Source organism: Ixodes scapularis, unplaced genomic scaffold (genome assembly GCF_016920785.2).
Source record: "Ixodes scapularis isolate PalLabHiFi unplaced genomic scaffold, ASM1692078v2 PGA_scaffold0__279_contigs__length_252992795, whole genome shotgun sequence".
NCBI lineage: Eukaryota > Metazoa > Arthropoda > Arachnida > Ixodida > Ixodidae > Ixodes > Ixodes scapularis.
In genome coordinates, this window is record NW_024609835.1 from 105,068,156 (window position 1) to 105,091,024 (window position 22,869).

General features: G+C 44.2%; 1 protein-coding gene across 1 annotated transcript in view; it reads right to left on the minus strand.

Moving 5' to 3' along the window:
* The window catches only part of LOC8024771 (activin receptor type-2B), a 66,173-nt gene that overhangs the window by 42,653 nt on the left and 651 nt on the right, over positions 1-22,869 (minus strand). The window lies entirely within an intron of this gene.

A 22,869-nucleotide genomic window follows, 5' to 3' on the forward strand; every position in this document is an offset into this window, starting at 1 on the left:
TTTATTTAAATAAAAACTAGCACACATGAGAAGAAAGTGGTTTACTGTTATTCATTCTACAGAATGAGTCAAAGGGATGAATGGGTGTTTGAAGGGATGGCATAAATCGGTTTCTGAATGTATCAAGCTAAGACTTTTCACAGAGGTGGCTGGAGAATGTGCATTGAAGGGGCGGGTCACTCAAGTGGATTCTGAGATTGTCTATTTATGATGATAATGCAATCTATGGGCTCTAAGCATTCTAAAACCCCCAAAATTACACTCATGGGTGGCATATAAATGCCCTTATTATTATTTCCCTATTAAAAATCAAATCAAAGATTGTGACATGCCCCTATTCTGCACTTTGGAGCAGACACCAAGGGGCGCCGTTGGACAGCATTTTTTAGAAACGTATATTGGGCGAATTTGGCCAGTGGATGTAGTTAAAGTTGTTCCTCCCGATGGTGTGGGAGGCAGGTTCCGCTTCGATGGTCTGGAGCGTGGTGGCACGAACGTCGCTGAGTGCCACCACGCTCACTCGTCGACTCACTGCTTGCAGAGAACTATGTGCATTTATTTACACACTAGTTACAATTCCCGACTTGGGAGGCCATCCTGCCTCGTCTAAAGTCTCGACCCCCGTCCCCAATTTCTCTCCATCAAATCCAAAGTCCGAATCCCTCAAAATCCTCTCCGCGCTCTTTTTGTAGGTCCGTAGGGGCCTCCTTTCCCCTCAGGAACCGACCAATCTCTTCAAATTCCGCCACTCACACGTGGTACACTGTTCTCCAATGGTCGGCGAGCTGTCATTTTGGCGTCCTAACCGCCAAACCCAAACCCCTTGTAGAGTTGTTCTCTGCTATTTTCCCAGCCTGACTGGCGCCAACCGCTAAGTTATTGCATCGGGCAAAAAGCGACAATTTTATACAAAGCGGCAAAACCCTCTGCATACACGAACATTCGGCTATAAGCCACAAGCATCTTCCAGCGCGGGCTCTTTCGGTCCCGGTCCGAGCAGACCCCCGAAACCCGAAACGCTTCTTAACGACCGGCGGGGGGACCGCTCCCTCGTCGCGGCCGCTCTGGCCCCGCCGACCCAAACGTAGAAAGCTAAAAAAAACACAATGCCGACGCAACTCTGGAAAGATAAACTTTCCTAACCAAAAGAAAACACCTTAATTAATAAGCATGACTCCTAAATACTTAACTCCTCCCCACCAAGACTGTTGCATTGACACTTGATGTAAGCGCAACATAAATTCCTTCCCCGAATATCGCACTGGCAAATATTCGAACTGACCGCTTGTCCCAAAGTTAACCAAAAGCAACAACGTCGACATTACGCTCTAAAGGTTCACCAACTGCTCATTCGTAAATGTCAACACAATCCAACAGCACCGATAAAAATAAGAAAATGACTACAATTCCAAAACCAGAAACACTACAACGGCTGCAGCAGGCAAAACGTCCAACACACACCAGACTGGGCACACAAAAGAAAAATTTCCGTGATAGCTGTCATGTTCAAAGTCAAACTGCCACCCACGATCACACACAAGTTGGACCCACTCCTGTACATTCCAGGGTCCCGCAAAATCAGTGGTGGGAGCTCTCAAAACTGTGGCATAATGACCACGCCCTAACCATGCCTGTCTAGCCGCGACATGCTTACCAACGCTAAAGCTACGAAACACATTTCAATTACGTGCGGACACTCAAACTTCTCCCGCAGAGAATAAAAACCGAACACAAAAAGTATATATTTCGCAGAATATATAATATCGAGGGGCCAACCGAAGGCCAAAAGAACAATGAATCAGGGGGGCCGTGACATAAATGTAGACTAAAAGTGAAATAAAAACCTAGTAGCCTGGCTATAGCTACCCCCCTAATCGTGGCCGTTTGGTGGTCCATCTCGTCGCCGTTAAAGACGTTCTGAGGACTACCTGGGGCGGCTCGCAGTCGGTCGCTTCCGCAACACCCGCCGTTCCCGAGCCCAAACCTGAAGTCTGCTGTTCACGCGTGCGAGCTCTGGGCACCGACCGGTGTGGCTTCCTCGTCTCCTCCGTGTTCATTTGGCGTTTGCCGCCCCCGCAGCACTTTGCGTCCAGACTCCCCCTTCTAGAGTAGCGCGACGCAACCTTGTCCCTGGGCGTCGCCCTGCGATGCACCATCGGCCTGACCTTCAGCGACGACACGGCCCTGGTCCCGAAGTCGGCGCCTCTCCGCAGACGGAGCTTCCGTCTCGACGCCTGGATCGGAGGAATCAAGGCTCTCTTCGCCGTCCTCTCGCCGTCGTTCACATCCTCTGCATGACCGTCCTTGTCGTAGCCCGGAGCCGATGCAGGGTTGGACCCGGAGTCCTTGTTGACCGCCGACTCCGACCTGGCGATGCGCTTCTTGCGCAGCCGTTTCCTCCCAGCCTGGGACGGCCCTTGCCTGCCCAGTGCTGCGGTGACCGGTGCGCCGGGGTTCCCCGGATCCCGGCGCTCGATGTCGCCAACCGGGTTCGTCCCCTCGTCGCCGCCGTCACCATCGCTCCCGCTCTCGCTCTCGCCTCCTTGCGTCACCGGATCACCGGCGGGTGCATCTGCCTCGTCTGCGTCAGCTTTCCTATTACCGGGCTTCACCTCGCGGCCGCCGCAGTCATCGCCGTATGCGTTCTCCTCGCGGTCTTCTTCCGGATTTTCAAGCTTCTGCCGCTCGTTCAAGATTTCGGGTAACCCGTCGTCGTCGTCCGTTTTCCCGGTGGGCTCCTGGTGCCCCTTGCACGTCCGGACCGCCGGCTCGACCTCGATGTCGCCGCAGTCATCGCTGTCCGCGTCTATCTTCTCGGTGGGTTTGGAGTGTCCGTTGTCCGTTTTGACAACCGCATCGGATGCGCCGCCCGCTCCGACCCGGCCCTCGTCTTTCCTACCGCGGCGCGACTTCTCTTCTGCCTGCTTCAGATTAAATTGGGCGATCTCGAGCCTGGCTTTTAGAGCTGCAATTTTTAGCTCAAACGCGTTGTCGCCCTCACTCCCTTCGCCGCTGTCACCATCGCTCACGCTTTCGCAGCGGGCCTCGATGTTCACCTGTTCCGGGCATGTCGTCCACGGCAGCAGGATACTTTCCCACTCCACTAGGTGTTGTTCGCCCGTCTTGACGACCACCTCGAATTTTCCGTTCACTCCAACCTGGCCCTCATCTTTCCCACCGCGGCGCCAATTCTCCTCGTCCTGATTAGCGTAAAATTTGGCTATCTCGAGTTTGAGTCTTAAAGATGCAATTTTTAGCTGGAGAGCGTTCTCCCTTTCACTCCCTCCCCCTTTTGATACGTCATCCAACATCGCCGGGCTCTTATCACCGTTCTAACTCATTGTACGTCGAGCTCTTTTAGTCATCGACCGCGACACCACTGACATGCGAAACCCGGAGGAAACAGAAATGAGTCCCACCTGTGTCAGTGCGCCGCTCCTGAGGCGATGCCTCTCCGGTGTCGCTGGACGTCACCCACCGGAGTCGGTCTTGGGTTCGGGCCCGGCTGGTCCGCTCTTCGGGTCGCAACACCACGCGACCTCTCACGTAGACGATGCTGCGTCGTCGCTGTATTTTGGGCCGTAACCCACGAAGCTTCTCGCGTGGATGTTGCTCCGTCCACTCGTTCTCTTGGGGTCGTAACCCACAAGGCCTCTCACGAGGATGTCGCCTTGTTCACATCGGGTCGAAACCCACGAGGCCTCTCACGGGGATGTCGCCTTCTTCTTTTCGGGTCGAAACCCACCAGGACCTCTCACGTGGATGTCGTCCTGGTCACTTCGGGCCGGAGCCCACGAGGCTTCTCACGTGGATGTTGCCTCGTCCACCGTTGACGTCGGGTCGAAACCCCCAAGACCTCTCACGTAGATGCCGTCTTGGTCACTTCGGGCCGGAGCCCACGAGGCTTCTCACAGGGATGCTGCCTCGTCCACCGTTGAGCCGAAGCTCACGTACTTGCCCGCAGGTCGCCGCCACGTCGTCTCACCGGAAATCGCGCCACCATCCTGTCGACTGCGCCAGTTAAGGTTGTTCCTCCCGGTGGTGTGGGAGGCAGGTTCCGCTTCGATGGTCTGGAGCGTGGTGGCACGAACGTCGCTGAGTGACGGGTCGACTCACTGCTTGCAGAGAACTATGTGCATTTATTTACACACTAGTTACAATTCCCGACTTGGGAGGCCATCCTGCCTCGTCTAAAGTCTCGACCCCCGTCCCCAATTTCTCTCCATCAAATCCAAAGTCCAAATCCCTCAAAATCCTCTCCGCGCTCTTTTTGTAGGTCCGTAGGGGCCTCCTTTCCCCTCAGGAACCGACCAATCTCTTCAAATTCCGCCACTCACACGTGGTACACTGTTCTCCAATGGTCGGCGAGCTGTCATTTTGGCGTCCTAACCGCCAAACCCAAACCCCTTGTAGAGTTGTTCTCTGCTATTTTCCCAGCCTGACTGGCGCCAACCGCTAAGTTATTGCATCGGGCAAAAAGCGACAATTTTATACAAAGCGGCAAAACCCTCTGCATACACGAACATTCGGCTATAAGCCACAAGCATCTTCCAGCGCGGGCTCTTTCGGTCCCGGTCCGAGCAGACCCCCGAAACCCGAAACGCTTCTTAACGACCGGCGGGGGGACCGCTCCCTCGTCGCGGCCGCTCTGGCCCCGCCGACCCAAACGTAGAAAGCTAAAAAAAACACAATGCCGACGCAACTCTGGAAAGATAAACTTTCCTAACCAAAAGAAAACACCTTAATTAATAAGCATGACTCCTAAATACTTAACTGATGTGGCGATGAAGGCGCCGAAGAGGAGAAAATGAAGGAAAGGGAAGAGAGTGCTAAAAGAGCAAGAGAGAAAAAAGGAAGCAAAGAAGAGACGACCGCCACTTTGGCACAACGCTGTCGGTGCAGAGCACTGTTGAGGCTATGCGTCGTCTGCTATGGGCTTATTTCTTTTTCTCCTAAATCAAAGTTTGTGTTGAAACATGGAGAAACTTAATTTGTTAGCTTCTTAAGCCATCGAGGATTAACGCTATATAAGTTTCCTGCCAGAGTCTGCTAAATGAAAGGAAAGAACCGAAATTTGGATGTCGATCCCATGCATTCCGCCGGGCGAATGAATGAAAATGGCGGCCCTCAATGTTCAGCCGGGAGAGCCGAGAGTTCACGGGCATGCGCTCACGCCTCTTGCTCAGTGCCACAGGCTGATTGGCTGACTCAGGAGGGGGGCGTTACGGCAGCGAGATCATAGACTGGCCAAACTCTCCCCATATACGGCTCTGGCGTTTTCCAGAGCTGTGTATGTACAGTTTGGTCATTAATTGGTAAGAATAGGGCGAAAACAAGGGCACATCATTGGCTGAGACTGTTTCAATAACCTTGGACACAATGATTGACATCTCTCGTGACCAACCACTAGCCTCAAATATTCCCCTGATGGAGGCAGAGCTTAACAAAGACCCTCCAATCAACATTTCTAGGAAAGGATGTATTCCTATTTTATTTTAGCACGCAAGATTTGAAATTTGCGACCCTTCGTAACTGAAAGGGCAATGCACATGACATTGTCGTCACGGCGACATTCAGAACAGACTCAAACTTTCTTATGACTGCACTTGTGGTCAAAGTCCCAACGGAGTGAGCAGTAAAAACTGGGGATTTGGCTCCATGGGGGTTTTGACCTGAACGCCGAATGCACACCCCACATTTGCAGTGTCGCCTCATGTTTCAAAAAATATTTCTTGTCAATGTCACCTTCGCTGGCTCAATAAACACATTCAGCACCTTGAAACTACCCTTTTCTGCCAATCTCTTACAATTATACATTCACATACTTTCAGGCTCATCCAGAAAAAAAAAAGATATCTGCACCGCGCTTTGCAAATCCTTCAAAATCATTCCAGCACAGAGGTCGCCACCAAAATTCCACCGGAAAACTTCGGTGGACCTCTTTCATCCTCTGGCACAAACAACAACCTTCACTCGCTCGTTGGGACTAAAAAAGTCAAATTTGGGGGTTTTACGTGCCAAACCAACGACGGGCATCTGGCACGCCCCAGCGGAGGACTGAGGATTAATTTCAACCACCTGGGGATCTTTTGACGTGCAACCGAAAGCTCGATTACACGGCATCTTCTCCGCAATAAGCCTCCGTCAGATTGCAGGCACCTTGGCCGGGATTCGAACCCGCCACATGGGGATCCGTAGGCCTACGCTCTCGCCTCGGAGCCACCGAGGCGGCACTCGTTGGGACTAAGCGCACCATGAAGATGACTCGCACCCCAAAACAGCACGGATGAAAATTTCAGACACAGAAAGAAATGTGGGAACAACCGAAGAATGCAAAGCAAACAGCAACATTTAGCCAAAAATAATTGTTGAAAAGAAAAAAAAAGAGACCACATTTCCATGGTAAATTGGAGACACGGCAAAATAAGAAAAATTAACAAAACAATAACAAGTCTCAAACACAGGCCCCATTTGTTTTGTTGATTTTGTTGTATCCTAATTTCTTTGTTTGACATAATAAAATATCATGCACTGAGAATTCATGCAAGAAAAAAGTGTGTTGCTTCTGGCTCAGAAATGTCTGCGATTACCGAGGTCGAGGAATGTCACACAAGGAAGAAACACACCACAGAGTCAGAAGACTGTATTTTAAATGACATTTTAGCAGTGTGACCGCGGCCCAAGGGCATGCCACGGAAACATCTTGCCATCAATATCCCTGGAATCCCAAGGGCGGGGGGGAGAAATGCCTACCCCCAGAGCCGTATATATAGAGAGTTTGGACATTCATTGGGAAGCATAGGAGGCAAATGAGGAGGCGCCATAGGTCGAAAGCGAGCCTGGGCGTGTTCCAGGGCGTCTTCAGAGATTCGAACGTGGCCAGCCAGAAGCCGCGAATAATACCCTGGCGGTGGTCGTAAAAACAAAATTAATAAGTGCGTCGGAGTAACTCTTGGTGACTGAAAATATGGTGCACATTTTTCAATTATGGTCATGCAAAACCAAGATTTAGGAGAATGATTGACGAGATCTGTACGCCAGGCGCCGAGGGCAAGGAATATGCCGTCTGGGCCACGTCCGAGCGGCCAAACTTCGTCCAAGCAAAACAGAGTTTGAACGGCACATTCAGTTTTTACATCTTTTTACATGATCATAAATGAAACATCATGCGATTATATTTTCAACCAGAAAGAGTTACTCCATTCAACTCTTAGGTACTATTAAAAGTGTTCTTTGCTACCACCGCTAGGAGATTCTTTTCAGCTCCTGGTTGGCCAAAAGAGCCATGTCGAGCCTTCTATCTCTGTCTCGTGCATGCCCTGGCCCTGCCCGCTCTTCCCATTGATCAGGCTCTCTCTATACATGGCTCTGCCTACCCAACTCTTCCAACCCCCTCCTGACACCCATGTGCTCTGTTGTCATTTAGAACGGCAGCACGGCTCAGGCGTGCTGCTTGTGATCCTATGTGCCATCATCTGTCAACTGTTGCACCAATCAGACGTCTCTCTTTAGGAGACTGCTGCCATAAATAGGAATATCATTTAGAAGACATGATTGCGCTTTGAAGACGGGGACATAGGAAGGACAGACACCACAGAGCGCTGACTTTCAACTGATTTAATTCAAGAACTTCAGCGTAGAAACACACTGCGTCACCGCACCACATCTCAACCAATCCGTGGCCCTGCCACGGACCGCAAGTACACCAACTCCTTATCCGCCAAGTCAATTGACGCCACACTGACACAACACGTGCCGGAACTATTTATAGCGTCAGCCTCCATAATCTCTCTAACAGTCCTATCTTTGTGCCTAGCAAGAACAGCAGACGAAGCAAATAATAATGTGTTTCTACGCTGAGGTTCTTGAATTAAATCAGTTGAAAGTTAGCGCTCTGTGGTGTCTGTCCTTCCTATGTCCCCATCTTCAAAGCGCAATCATGTTTTCTAACATACCATACCAACTTGCCCAACAATGAGCACTTGCCAAGGAATATCATGTTTTTCATTTTTTACTCAGATAAGTTTGTTCAGTGAAACTTTTATATCTTTAATGCACATTCTTTGACCACCTCTCAAAAAAATTGAGCTCAATATGTTTGCAAACTGGTTTATGTGGACCCTTCAATCAGCCATCTATCTCGCTGACTCACCCTGTAAAAGTGGCAAAGATTAATTCCCACAATTAATTTGGCAAAGTCTGAAAATTTTTCTACCGCACATTTGGTGGCATAAATCCCCAGACTCACCCTAAAATCGGCTACAAAAGTCGGTGCCTGTGTGCAGCGACATCAAATTTTCATCAAAGGTGTATTTCAGTGGTTTTAAATAGAGTAGGAGGATTTATGCCACCGTAAATATACAACCGGGGTTGCGAACAAGGGTGGCTTCGTATTTAGTTTTTAGACAGGGAGGACCTCAGCACTCAGCACATGAGAAATCTAAGAAAAGAATACACTGGGAGCATCAACCGATAAAGAATCATTGTTAGTATAAATAAGACAAGGGGGCGGGAGAATGGGTGGATACGTCAGGACATCTTGACGCCCTCCTATAGGTCACAGTACCTACTTACAGTTAAAAACATTATTTAAAATGTGCTATCATAATCAATAGGAATGTGAACACCGCTTTGTTTGGCCCATGGTACTGCCATTGCTCTTGTAGAATACTCGAGAAAGCTTAATTGCATGCTGGGGTCAAGGCAAGTAGCCTCCTGTGCCTCTTGCACCGCCCTTCACCTCCGGGTCGTCTGCATGTGCCGACCATGACCAATACCATCTGTGGTGAAATGATTATCGCTCGAGAATAACTTTGAGCGATGCGGAACTTGATGCGAGAAAGGTTGCGATGAGCTTGTCATGCCATGCATTTCTTTTTACGACTTCAAAGAACTAAAGATATCACCTACGCTTGCACCGTGGTAACTTCTTGCTGTGACAACACATTTCACGGCCCTTTGAACCGCACGTGAAGCAAATAATAAAAGAGTTACTCAGAAAAATATTTATATAATGTATCTTTGCTAGCCCACATTGCTAGCGAACAAGGTTCCCTGTCATCAGTCAACAGTTTTGAGATTCTGCTCACCGCTCTTTGCTAGGGGATGATCTAGCAAAGAAAAGTGGTATGATTGTAGTAGGCTATGTGTCTCATTTATCCGCAAAGTGCCTTTACCTCAACGGAGAATTCGACAGAGGGCATCGGTAGTATTACAGGCCCCACGAAACGGCATTCACACTCATCATGATCGCGATTCTACTATCGGACATTCCCTTTAAAACGTACAGTAATCACCAAACTTATATGAAACACGTGAATTGTGCCCTCTCTCATGACAGCGCCGTCCTGGTGGCAGCTGAGCACCGGTTTTGTGACATAGCACTCAACAAACCATTCCACGTGCTACGTCAAGAAGCCATTGTTCAGCTTAATCAAGGAAAGCACTTCCATGAGGAAACACACAGTTCACATGTCCCTTTTAATTGAGAATTAAAACACCAAAATGGACGAGAGACAGAATGAAGAGACACAGACACCGACACAGTGCTGTCGCAGAGCTGTGTCTTGCTTCATCCGTTCTGTCGTCCCTTGCATTGTTTTAATTCAAGTATGCCATACCCACTCGCCCAAGCTTCAACTTTAGTACCGTTTAAGTCTGGTAAGCGCTGTACCCAGATACATAAGCACTTTAGGGTATGAAACCATTTTCTTAATTTCACTAGACATGGCTCAGAACGAATCCTTGACATTCGTCATTTAAAAAATGTACATTAATGTTTCTCCACTTGTTAGCAGTTGCATGAATATTTGAGGAAATTGAGTAGCACTCAAGCTCTCAACTAACAGCCAGAACAAGTGGCCATGTGGTCTGGTGCAGATCACGTGTAAATGAAGGGTTTCCCATTTTGGGGTTTTCTTTTAGAATCCAGGAGCATCTTCTTGCTCACATTCGGTGCCTTTGGAGTCTACTTTTGGTGTCTGAAAAAAAATCAGGGTTTATCGGTATCTGAACTGTACTTGAAGTACAATGTAAATGAGAGGCTATGTATTTGAAGTAAAGTACTATAAATGATATATTCTTTCAAAGTAAAGTACAAGTACTTTGTAACACAATCTTTTATGATGCCCTTTCATTCCCCTATACATTTTTTTCCAACGGTTCCTCTATGCAACTTTTTTTTTTTTAATATGGAATGCATTGTTTTGTTTATTTTCAGAAATGGCTGTGAATATGGATAAATTCAAATGGTTTTGGAGTTGACAAAGCATAATTTTGTTATACAAATTTAACAAGACCAAATTTATGGAATGTACCTTGAAGTTTGCAGTTGTACATTCCTCAGAGAGCTCCAGAAAGAAATGCTTGAAGTACAAGCACATACTCAGAGGATGTACTGCTTCAAGTAAAGTACAAGTTTTGTAAACTTAGTTGAAATAGTACTTTGAATACAATGCACTTGAAGTACTTATCAACACTGGGAAAACGTCCCAGTGCCAAGAAGAGTGGGAAATGAGATAAGGGGAAGCAGACCCAAAGACAATTGCAACACAAAAGAAAGCTGCAGATGAAGACATCACTCCTTGAACCTTGGATTTTTCTTATTCGAAAAAAGCTCCAATTTTTATGGTTTTTCCCGATTTTGAAAAAACCAGCTCAGGTGGTGCTTTTCAGGGTTTATCGATATATTCCGAAAAATCAAAACCCTTGTATATGACACTAATGTAAATTAATAGACATGCTCTGGGGTTGTTGATGGATGGGTCTTAAGCTGTTTCCTGGTCATTGTTAGAATTTATCTACTTTCGAAACCAGTCTTTGGACGTGAGCCTCGGCTAAATTTTTTGTCAAAGCATTTATTGTAACCCAGCCCAAGTCAAGCACTTGTGCAGCGCTTATGTCCAATTCAGTGATGCGATTGACTCAATCATTTTGTAGCACCTTTTGAAGCAGCCAAAAGTCAATGATGGCGCAGCAAAATGTACTTTTGGAGCAGGGATGGGCAGTATTTCAAATACAAGTATTTGAAATACGTATTTCAAATACTTTGTGTATTTTGCATTTGTATTTAATTAAAAATTGGGTAATGTATTTGACATGTGTATTTAAATACTAAAACGTGGTTATTTCAAATATAATTTTAATTAAATACAATTTTGTGGGCGAAAATACATCCCTCAATTTTATTGTCACTGTCCAGAGCAGTAAGAAAACTACGCTCTGCACCGAATGCAGTGTTTCTCAATCAAGCGCAAGCCTTTAGGCACTTTTTGATTACAGTGCTAGTCCAGGGCAAGAATAGTGACGAAATCGAAGTTCACGAGCAGACTGGGTAAATAAGTGCCTGTGACAACTTGTGATGCTTTCCAGCCTGATTTCCATCCATATTTTTGCCTGAAACATTCTAAATGCGTGGGCCGTCCAGATTTTCATAACTGATGTGAGTTGCTACAATAAAAAATTATCTAGCTAGTGCTGCGCGTCTTGGTCGTCTCGGTTATTTGTCTGTCTATACCAAAATGTAATCGACAAAAAAAGCTGCTTGAAGCTCTGTAATTTTTTCACCTATTACGTCCAAGCTGATTACATTTTTTTGTGATTATATTTTTATTACGTTACTAGAGCCTCACACACTAACTCCCGAGTGTGCGATGCAAAATTTAAATGATATACCCAGAAACCCGTTGCAGGTGCCCTGAAGTCGCTGACTCAATTTTGTAGGGATGTATTTGGAAAAGTATTTGGAGGAGACCAAATACATTTGGTTGTATTTGTATCTTGTATTTAAATGCTTTTTTGGAAATGTAATTAGATTTGTAATTAAATACATTTTTGACAAAGTATTTTGTATTTGTATTTCGATACATATTTGCATGTATTTTGCCCATCCCTGTTTTGGAGCATAAGCACAAACTTCATTTTCCTGTGTTAAGATTTGTGTGTTGGCCTATACACCTAAAAAAATGTGTATGCTTTGTCTTCACACTTCTGTGCAACGTCAGGTTCAATTTCCCTTAACACAGAACTAGCTGCTTAGTTGCACATAAAACCATTAGGCATGACAACAAGATGCTGATCGATGAAGCACAGTATGGACTGCTGTGAACGGTCATTTTAAGTATGAAATAAAATGTAAACCAACTATTATATTCCACTAATATATTGTTAGAATAGTCGGGAATGCACAAATTGATGTTTCATTTCAAGTTCTAAAGGTTGTAATAACACAGAAATTCTTAATGCAAATTTTAAGAAAAAAAGAGAAAAACTTATCTTTAAATTATAATAATTATTTAGTATGTAGAACTTCATAATAACAGATCGGCATGTGAACGACAAGCATGCCCTCTTAAAACAATCCAGCCAGTGTTGTTCAGGTTATTCCCAAGCTTCCTTCTACTGTTTCACCTAATTTAGTTTTAGTTTATTCTATTGACTGTACCTCCAACAGATAAAACCTACATAAAGGTGACAACTAAACAAACTTCAAATAAAAATAAACCTATAGAGCAGTTCATATAAATTTTCATGCAAGTACCCTTGCTAAATCACGAATTTGAAAAATATTGCTAGAATACCGCATTTTATCATAAATAATAGCTACAGTGTAATTCAGAAAATTTTACTAAAACTAAGAGCTGTTACATTAATACTTACAAAGTTCCTTTTTTTTAATATACTATACGCTTGCATGTTTATTGTCCCACTCTAGGGGAATGCTTTCCCTTTAGCACTCGATGCACTGGGGCGAAGCGAAACAAGCAAAATTGTGATGCTTACTCCGCCGTTACCACTTCACAGCAGTACACAAGAGCAGGGTGAGAAGCGCACTCAACAAAGCAGACTAGAAGCATAAAAGATCTTGCGAAAACGCCAAGTACTATCAATGTTTCATCAAATAGGATAGTATGTTGTTTGCGGCTAAAATCGAAAATTCTGAAAATTTGCACAAGCCTATCATAACGATCTGGACGTGTAGCAGACCTGAGCCATTACATTTCCAGTATTTATTAAAGTGAAATCAAGTTTTGGCACAAGTACCTGACATTTTGGCTAGATGCAGTAGGATGTAGCAAGCAGGGTAGTACTTTGGCACAGCTTGGGACAAATAATGCAGCAATCACATCACTGTCAATTCATGGGTTGCAAACAGACTAGAGAAGTAATCCATTAGAAGTAACAGATTACTTGTAATCCATTACTTTTAAGTAATTTTGTAATTGTCACATTAATTTTTAAGTAATTTGTAATGTAATTTCGTCACAAAATATCGGTAATGGACTACTTTAATTACTCATTACTTTTTAAAAATATGAGCATATACAGTAACTAGAGCAATACGAGCAGAACATTCAGCAGCATAAAGAGAACACGTTAAACAAAATAGAAAACATCAGGAAAGGGAGAATAGCCACAAAGAAAACAGGATCTTTTGTATGACCAGTCACTAGAACCACAAGAAAGAAGGGCAATGCATGTACAAATATATAAAAGACAAAGATCAGGTAAGACAATGCCGAGTAGGCTCTCTGTCGCCTTCCACCATGTTTTTCTCCTTCTCCTGGGCAGGAGAAAGCTTTTCGTGCCTATCTGTTTTTTCTTTTACACCCTTTCACCCTTTCCAACTTCTTCTATGTCTCCCGCGACCTGCACAGACATCCAACGCAGGTCGCAGGTCGGTACCCCCCTCGATTCACAGGTTCACTACTCGCGTAACAGACGATGTAGCTTCACGCAAGGAAGTTGAATTCTATTTGTCTTTGATGTGCGCCACTGTATTCTAGCATGCTCTAGGGGCACAGCTGAAAAGCACCCTGCGCAAGGCTAAGGGCATCATCTTCAAGGATACAGATGATACTTTTTTTGTTTTACTTGTCTGGGCGAGGTGGTCGAGTTTACTCCTCACTTTACAGTGGGGGTGGGGGTTAAACCATCTAAGGGAGTGCTGGCAGAGAGAGAGGGAGAATGCATAAAAGTGGTGTGATCCTCTATGCAAAGAGCTAGTCCTCTGCCTCTTGCGCAGGAGTTGCGGTGGTGTCAGAATGACACTGAGCTCTGATTGGAAGGATAGTGGGTAGACCTCAATGCTAGATGCCTTGAGGTCTACCCACATTTTCTTCAATAAGCCAATAAGAGATTGGCCTTCTGACATCATTGCAATCCCTGTGCAAAAAGCAGACAAATGTGCGCTCCGCATTGCTTTGTGAAACCGATGGACACCTCTTCTCTCGCTCTCTATGCCATCCCCTCCTTTGGCTTCCACAAATAGTGGTATGAAAGTGAGAACCGATGAACAAACGATAACCCGTAACCACCACTTTTTCTCTGACTGGTTGAGTTTTCAGTCATGGAGTGTCCTTCGTCTCCATGGCCATTTCTTAATGAGATGTTCAAAATTCAGGGCATTAAAGGGAAGCTACGGAGCTTCTTGGAAAAAATGAGTTAGAAATGAATTCTAGTGTATTTTTACCCCGTGAACCCGAATACCCAAACCATTTGCTGCGTAAGTATTGTTAAAAGCAAGAAAAACGCGAAAGACAGTCGCTGTCCGTGACGTCATCGACGGCTCTTTTGGCTGCCCAAGGCTAGGGAGGCGGGGCTTCAGTCCTATTTTTAAATTGCTTGTATGGCTCTCCGGCGCGTCGCATTGAAATACAATTTTGATATCTGTTATCCTAAAGGCCAAATGAACGCAATTCAAGCGTTTTTTCTCAAATGTAGAAGTGCCCCATCTTCCCTTTAAGGAGAACAGAAACCTAGACTTTCAGTGCATACTTTGCTTGCCAAACAAACACCTTCTCATCAGCAAGAACAACAAGCTCTAATCTACAGAAACACATCAAGGCCAGCTGGGACACCCGCATTCTGCATTGGCTGTACATGTTAGAACCAGGTTTTTCTTTTCTTGTGAATTACAGGGGAAACACCAGAGTCAAAAGGGAGCTTTTGTATATCGCTTCTTTAGCTCTGAATCACGTAGGGGAGGTAGATGCTGCTAATGAGCATGCGTACCGTAAGCTTTATCTGCACAATTCCAAGGATCATTTCTAGAGGCCGTAAGCTAGCGGGATGGCGGGCGTGGTTGCAGCTTTCGGTGCCTTGTCAGCTTACAGGTGAACGAAGCTGCACCTACACTCTTTCTCTTAAATACAATATTTTATTTTTACAAGGATCACCATAACACCATAATGAGAAATGAAAATTAGTGCTGCAAAACATTTTTTTCTATTGCTTTCTGGATAACTGTACAGAAAAGGTTAATGTGTAAGTAATTTGTAACATAACGAGTAAAGTAATCCGTTACTTTTCAGTGAAAGAAATTTTAACGATAATCCATTACATTTGAGGCTTGGCAATTTGTAATTGTAATCCATTACATTTTTCAGGTAACGAGCACAAGTCTGGTTGCATATGACTATCGTCGCTCTGGTATTGTGTCCCTGGTTTACCAACACTAGTTCTCAATTATCAGTATGCCACGGCAATGCCTTAATCATCTCGCAAAACTTGCGATTCTTTAAGACATCACTTCTACCAGTGTGAGACAAACACACTTGCATCCCTTGGATTGGATGCATCCAAGTAACCCAAGGAGCGGATAAAAACTTTTAACATGTTGACACAACAAGAAACCTCCAATAAACACACACAACTTCTAAATCTGCCCGATTCCCCCTCCCCCATTGATAACTTCTGTTTGAAACATATCTTCTAGGTTTGTTCAAAACACCAAAAAGGTATAGAAGGAAAGTAAAGTAAAAAACATTCAAAGTGATACATTCCAGCAATTTTTTTTTTTTTTTTTTTTGAGCTACCTTATTTCAACTATTTTCTGAACCCCCGGTCTTTACCCTTTACGGTATGCTGTTTGGTATCGTAAAATTCAGAAGAGTTATTGTGAAGTTGGCAAATGAAGGTGATGCTAAAACCAACATTCCACTATATCCACCCTTTTCATTGCCATGACATCAGTGGCAGGCAAGCTTGTAGGTCGAGAAGCCAGTCTAAACGACAGAGTGTGCCGAGCATTTCCTTCAGACTGCTGCGCAGGTGCTGGAGAGAGCTTCCAATTTATTCATTTGACACAATGAAACTCCTTGTAATTAACTGGGAACAAAGTCTACAAACCAAAGAGTGAACCCCTGTCTGCCGTTATGCTTTTTCATTCATTCACTTTGCAAAAACAAAAAAATCATTTTGGTCTAATATTTGGATTACTACTTCAGCGGAGTGTGCTAGTGCATTCGGTGAAATTTTTGCGGCAAATCTAGAACCATGAAAAAAAAAAAATGCTGGAGTACTCCTTTTAAGTTGCTAACATCTAACATCTATCTTGCAATTACAGCTGGTTTCTGAGAACTGAAAGTACCTAGGCTTGTGCAGGGGATGCAGGGTGCCCTTATGGTTATCTGCATTTGGCTGTTCAACATGAATACTTTAGAACATGGTTACACTCATGCTTACAAACAAGGCCAAAGAAAACCTTTTTCTCACAAAAATCAAGCTGTATTCCATGAAAGATTCCTGGGAGGCAGTGTAAACAGCCATGAAAAAAATTAAAACAAGGCACACATGGATTTTTTAATGTACCGTAAGATACCGGATGAGCGCCTACCCCATTTTCACTGAAAACTGGGTTAATTTAAACTTGGGTGCTTGTCCGGTCAAATAGGGCACCTTTGCAGAATTCCCACGTTTGGCAAATCCTCATAGTGGGCACTTGAACCAAGTGGGCGCTTTCACGCTGTTTTTACAGCAGTACTCACCAAAAATGAGGAAAAATAAAATGGATTCAAATTATGAAAATATGTCAGCTCATGCTGCTGACATAAAAAAACAAGGCTTCTGAGAGAGGATGAAACAAGGAATGATTGATCGAATAGTGGTGCAGTTATTGTAAACACATTACTCTTTTTTTTTTGTTTTTTTTTTATGTACACTCCTGCCATTTACATGTCACAGAAAAAATCTAAAACCCAGCAAACAGATAAAAGAAACAGAATAAACTGTGCTAGGATAAATTGACACTTCCTTCTGTGATGGAGTGTAACCCCCACCCTCTAGGCAACTGGTCTGCAGCTGAAAAAGCGTGCCAGCTTTGGGCTTCAAGAACACTAAAAGTTCTAAATGTAAATTTAAAAAAAAAAAATTGTTGAATAATATTGTTGCCAAAATAAAAAGTATAGCAAACTGTAGCCCCTATAGTATTCATTTTGTCCCATATTTAGTTAACATAACATGTTCTATTTCACATATCTAATGATGCATTCGGTCTATGGTTTAGTGGTCTTTTTTTTTTAAATAGTTTCTAACGTGTGTAGAAAGATTCATGTGAAAGATTACAACTCTAGGCAGTGGCATAGCAAGGAATTTTTTTTAAAGGGGGGGAGGGGGCTGAGGTGGCTGGGATGTTTATGACTTGGGGTGCAGAGAGGGGGAAGAGGGACAATCAAAATGCATGTGTACATTATAGGGTCCGCTGGATTTCGGGGAAGAGGGGGAGAAGGAAGGGGGGGGGGGGGGGGCTGGGAGCAGTCTGTTTCGTCTTGTCTTGTTGTAAATAGAGAACAATGTTTTGTTTACGATATGGGCACGGGCTCACAATGTTGTATAGCTGCCTGCTCGAACTACCAGTTGACCAGCCCGGGAGCTGTCTTTCACAAGTTTCCACACGACAGTGCGCCTCCGAATGTATGGACGAACGACCCGTGTTGGTGGAACTCCGGGAAGAGGTCATCGCCAAATCACAAAACAATGATCTGTCCCGATTGCTTCCGCTCGTAACACTAACTAATTTGCTGTTACCAGCTAAATAAAGAAACATGCGTGAAAAGATCAGTTCCGTTGTGAAACCAAATGAATGTGCACTCGAGCATATTTATCACGGCATTCGTAATTTTCGTTGACTATTTTGCTATTGACAATAAATGTGTACTCTGCCGTACAGCTTCATAAAGGTACACAATCCAGGCTACTAAAGCAGGAGACACATGTGTGGTCAAACAACCACCAGTGTCGGTCGCATTATGCACTGTTTCCCAGTGTATGAGCATGCACGTCTCACGCCTGAAGAAGCCAGGTGTGAAGACTCAGCTTTTTTACGTTAAATAAACAGAAAGTTGGAGCTTTATGTGCCAGACCTATGAATGGCATCTGGCACGCCCAAGCGGAGGCCTGATGATTAACTTGGACCACCTGGAGATCTTGTGACGTGTAACCGAGATCTCGGTTACACGGCGCCTTCACGGCAATAAGCTCGCGTCAAATTGCGGGCACCTCCGTCGAGATTCCAACCCGAAGCGCAAGCTGGGGCCGCAGTAGTGCAGACGTCATTGGATGTTGCAGCAAACTACACTGGCAAAAATTGCAGAGCAGACGACACTCGCGCTTTGCTCTAAGTTCGCCCACCGTCGCATAGAAGACCACGTGACCTTTCAGACCACGTGGTTCAATGTGACGTGGACATGACTCTGATGACACAAGGTCAATGTTGCCTGTTGCAACCGAAGTCTCAGTTTCGGTATCTGCTGATGCTTAAACTATGATTAGAGAAATAATATTCTACATTTCGTGAATCTGAAGGCGTACGGCTGTTTAGTAGTGCTTTGGGAAATGGAATCACATGTAAGGCTAAAATATTTGGAAATGAGTGGAGCTGTCCTTTAAGAAACAAAACAAAAACTTCAAGATTACTGTTCCACAAAAGATTCAAGATTAATCAGATTAAAATACTTGAGGTGAGGTAACATTGCAGGGGCGAAATTAAAGAGGAGGGGGGAAGAGGGGGGGCAACCGCCGCCCCTTTTTTTTAAGCTTCCAATTGCAAAACAAAGGTCAATATCAGTTCTTTTCTTTGGATGAAATGTTTCGTTCTTTGTGAAGTAGCAATTCTTAGATGAATAAAATAGATCCGTTCGACAGACGTAAGACATTGAGATTAGGCCTCCTTACCAAGGAGAAATTAGTTTAGCCAGTCAGTAAATACAAAATGCAGTGAAGAAAGGTAGCATGCAATGACACAAATGTCTACATTCTATAGACCTGTACCTTGTTCAGAAAGCATCAACAGGGAACACATTGCAAGCATCAAGGCATTTTGAACAGGTTATAACGTCTAGAATCAGGAAACCCTTTTAAAAGCATTTAACCTTTTTTTTTTTGTTCTTGCACTAAACCCTTTTTTCACCTCAATTCTTCCCACCCTCAATGCTTTCTTCTTTTTTTTTTTACTTTTTTTGATTAAATGTGGATAGTCCTTGTTTACAACATGAAACTATGCGTTTACAATATGAAACTATGTGGAGCGAAAGTTTGTCTGCTCCATTTTGTGACGTCAGAACGACGCCGAGTTTTAATTGGCTCTGACTCAAGGATAGTGGGTAGACCTCAAGGCAGCTTGCTTTAAGCTCTATTCACTATCCTTCAATCAGAAACAATCAGAAGTCAACATCATTCTCGGTCTGACGTCACCGCAACCCCTGCAAGAAGAAGAAGCAGAGGACTTGCTCTCCGCATACACAGATTAGATAAACATACAAAAGAACTATGCAGAAAAAATAATCACAGCATGTATGAGCCATGTGAAACTACCAAGAGTTAGTCCCAGCTAGAATTAACTACTTTGTCCACAGTGATAAACATAACTAAAACCTGAGATTGTGAAGGAGAAAAGGAAACATAAGACACACACAGCACTTCAAGAAGGCATATGTGTTTTTTTTTTTTTTTTTTTTGTCTTTTCTTCCATTATGTTTACATTAAGTTGCAGATTCACATGCTTGTTTGTGGGCTCACTCTTCTTTCCTCAGTAATGATGTAAAACATTTAAATTATTAAATCAATAAGGGCAGGTTATGAAAATGCAATGATACACTAATAAATATCTCAGCGGTCATTCCTTTCAGTTGAGTCATCCGCCGTTGCAAGAAGGTGTATGGGTTCGGTGGAGGGTGTGTCGACGGCTGTATAAGAGTAAATGTGTGAAATAAACTAGTAGCAGTGTTTGAGATTGTGTATGTTGTGTCCGCTTTTAATGTTCCCCATCTCGGATTTATAATGAATATTTATATGCTTTGATTTCAAGGGTCTGATTTCTTTTAAAAAACTATTTTAGTGCCAAAAACCCTGCGTATAAATTTACTTTCCTCTACTTCCATTTTTCTTTTAGCTTTATCATTAATAACGGTTCATAACACATGAGCGAATGATGTAGCGAAAAGCGCCATTTGAGCGAATCAATGTTTTATTGAATAACAAGAGCCGTATATGGAGAGTTTGGCCAATCATTGGGAAGTATAGGAGGCAAATCAGGAGGCGCCAGGCCAAAAGCGGGCTGGGCATGTTCCAGGGCATCTTCATGAATTCGAATATGGCCAACCAGAAGCCGGAGATAATACCCTGGCGGTGGTCACGAGAAACAAAATTATTAAGTGCATCGGGGTAACTCTCGGTGACTGAAAATATGGTGCATGTGATGTCTCAATCACAGTCATCCAAAACCATAGTATAAGAGCATGACTAGTGGAACGATCGACATAATCTGTACGCCAGTCGCCAAGGGCCAGGAATCTGCCATCTGAGCGGTCACACTCTGCCGAAGCGAAACAAGAGTTTGAGCGGCACATTTGTTTCTTACATCTTTTTGCATGATCATAATTGAAACATCATATCCACCCTATTTTCAGTCATGAAGAGTTGCTACATTTACCCCTTATGCTCTTATTAAAAATGTTTCTCGCTACCTCGGCTAAAAGATTCTTTTCAGCTTCTGGATGGCCAAGAGAGCATGCCAAGCCCTCTATCTGTGTCTGGTGCATGCCCGGGCTCTGCCTGCTCCTCCCATTGACCAAACTCTCTCTATACACGGCTTTACAAATAACAGGTGCACGTGTTAACCCACCCCTCCGCGCTGTGCTCACGCCACTTCGCAGCGGCAGCTCCTCACAAAAATGTTAACCCACTTGGCCCACCAATAAAACGCCGCTTTGCAGCGGCCGACTGTTTGCTAAAGTGTCTTTCGATGAAAAGTCGGTGTTCGCTAAAACATTGTTTGACCAACTAAGGACGCCCCATTGATAACTAGCTCTTGTTTGTGTGTCGTCAATGTGCTACCCTTGGGTGTGGAGCAGAGCAATCGAGCAAAGCTTCAGAGAACTGTGAGCCACTTTTTCACATTTTGCATTAGAGGTGATCTAGCATGTCATGCCATGGCAGTGAAAGAACCACTGTCCAGCAATCAGAATTCTGTATGTGAGAGGGCGACTATGAGATGAAATTTTGTTGTTTTCTCTCTATGTCCTATGAAACTTTATGCATTCATATTACACAAACTTTCTATTTGTTAAAAAAAATGTTTAGACTCCTGCTAAACTCCTGTGAATGAAGAACCCGTCTTGAATTTTGAGATAAAATTTCCCACATTTACCCTGCCATACTAAGCAGAACATGGAAGTCATCACAGCATGCACCAGTGCATATGACAACTGTGGCAGCGTGCAACTGCTACAAATATAAAATGTAGCGACCAAATGAGGTTTAGATTATTTTTTCAATATCTGGTTCTCAGCTAACATATGTGGTGCTGGGCATACTTAAAAATAAATATGACACAAAAATTTTAACAATGAGCATTAAAATTTACTTGTAATTAAAACTCGTGTATTTTTTATTTTATTTTTAGATTGCTTGATTGATTTGAGAACTGAAGCAAAAGATGTGTGTTGTCGTGCCCGTCCCTGTGTTTATTATTTCTGTCATATGTTATTTTTTATTTGCATGCATCACGATTTGTTTTTGTCTATGGGAAAAAAGTTCAGGTAGTGAACAGATTTTCTTTTTACTTGTTTGCAAGCATATTGACAAACAGCTATTGGAAATACTGTAGACTTTTGTTACTAGACCTTGAAGGCAAAATGACTTTCCCAAAAGATTAACAGACATCTTTTCTTATTAATTATGCATAAACCAGCACGCTTCGTCCATAAGCAACAATCTAAAATCGCGCGCAGTAATCTTTAGGATGCCTACACAGAAAACGTTTGTAAGCGCGGCCACCTAATTCAATGGAGTAAACTTCAAATAAAGTTGCTCCCGGTCCGCCACATATCACATATGTTCAGTTAACCAGCATTAGACTTTACGTTGTTTCCGCGCGTGGCTTACAAATGCATTCTGCTGCGCGTGTAGCATCAGACAGCTGTTTTGCAAGCTGCGGCGCGTTGAACTGCGGATTTTGGGTTCAAGCCATAAACCTACATCGTCAATACACTATTCTCAGTTATTCCGATCTATTTTTTTTTTCTTTATCATGAACACGCGACAAAAATAGCTGCTTGAATTGAACGCCATCAAGGCATTTAAGTTGGTGAGCATCGTTGAAAAACACGCCATCTCCGAACCTACCATCCCTTCCGCTCGGCCTGAATAGTGGGTCACCGTACAGACCTCGTCAGCGAAAGGTGCTTCGGAAAAAAACCACGAAGGACAGATAGACTGTCTGTAATGAACACGGGCGAAATGCCCAAAGCGAGCTGAAGCCCACGACCCGGCCGAAGCAGCAGCAAACCGCCGAGAAGGGTCGCAGGAATGTTTCCTCGTTGATGGGAGAGGGTGCGTATCATTCACGGCGTGTACAGCTTACACGCTTACACTAGCCCAGTTTCTCGGGCTGCCTCGACAAAAGGGCACTGGCATCCGAACTCGTGGCAGGCTTGGACACATGCAGGGTCAAGCGAGACATCGGGTCGCTCTGGCACCTAATGGAAGTGTGCGCCACATAAATAGACACGAATGCGTGCACAGTGGTGTGTGTCGCGTTGGAAAATGCAGTCCAGCGTCCGCGCTCAGCACATACACACTCCGTTGGCGCCT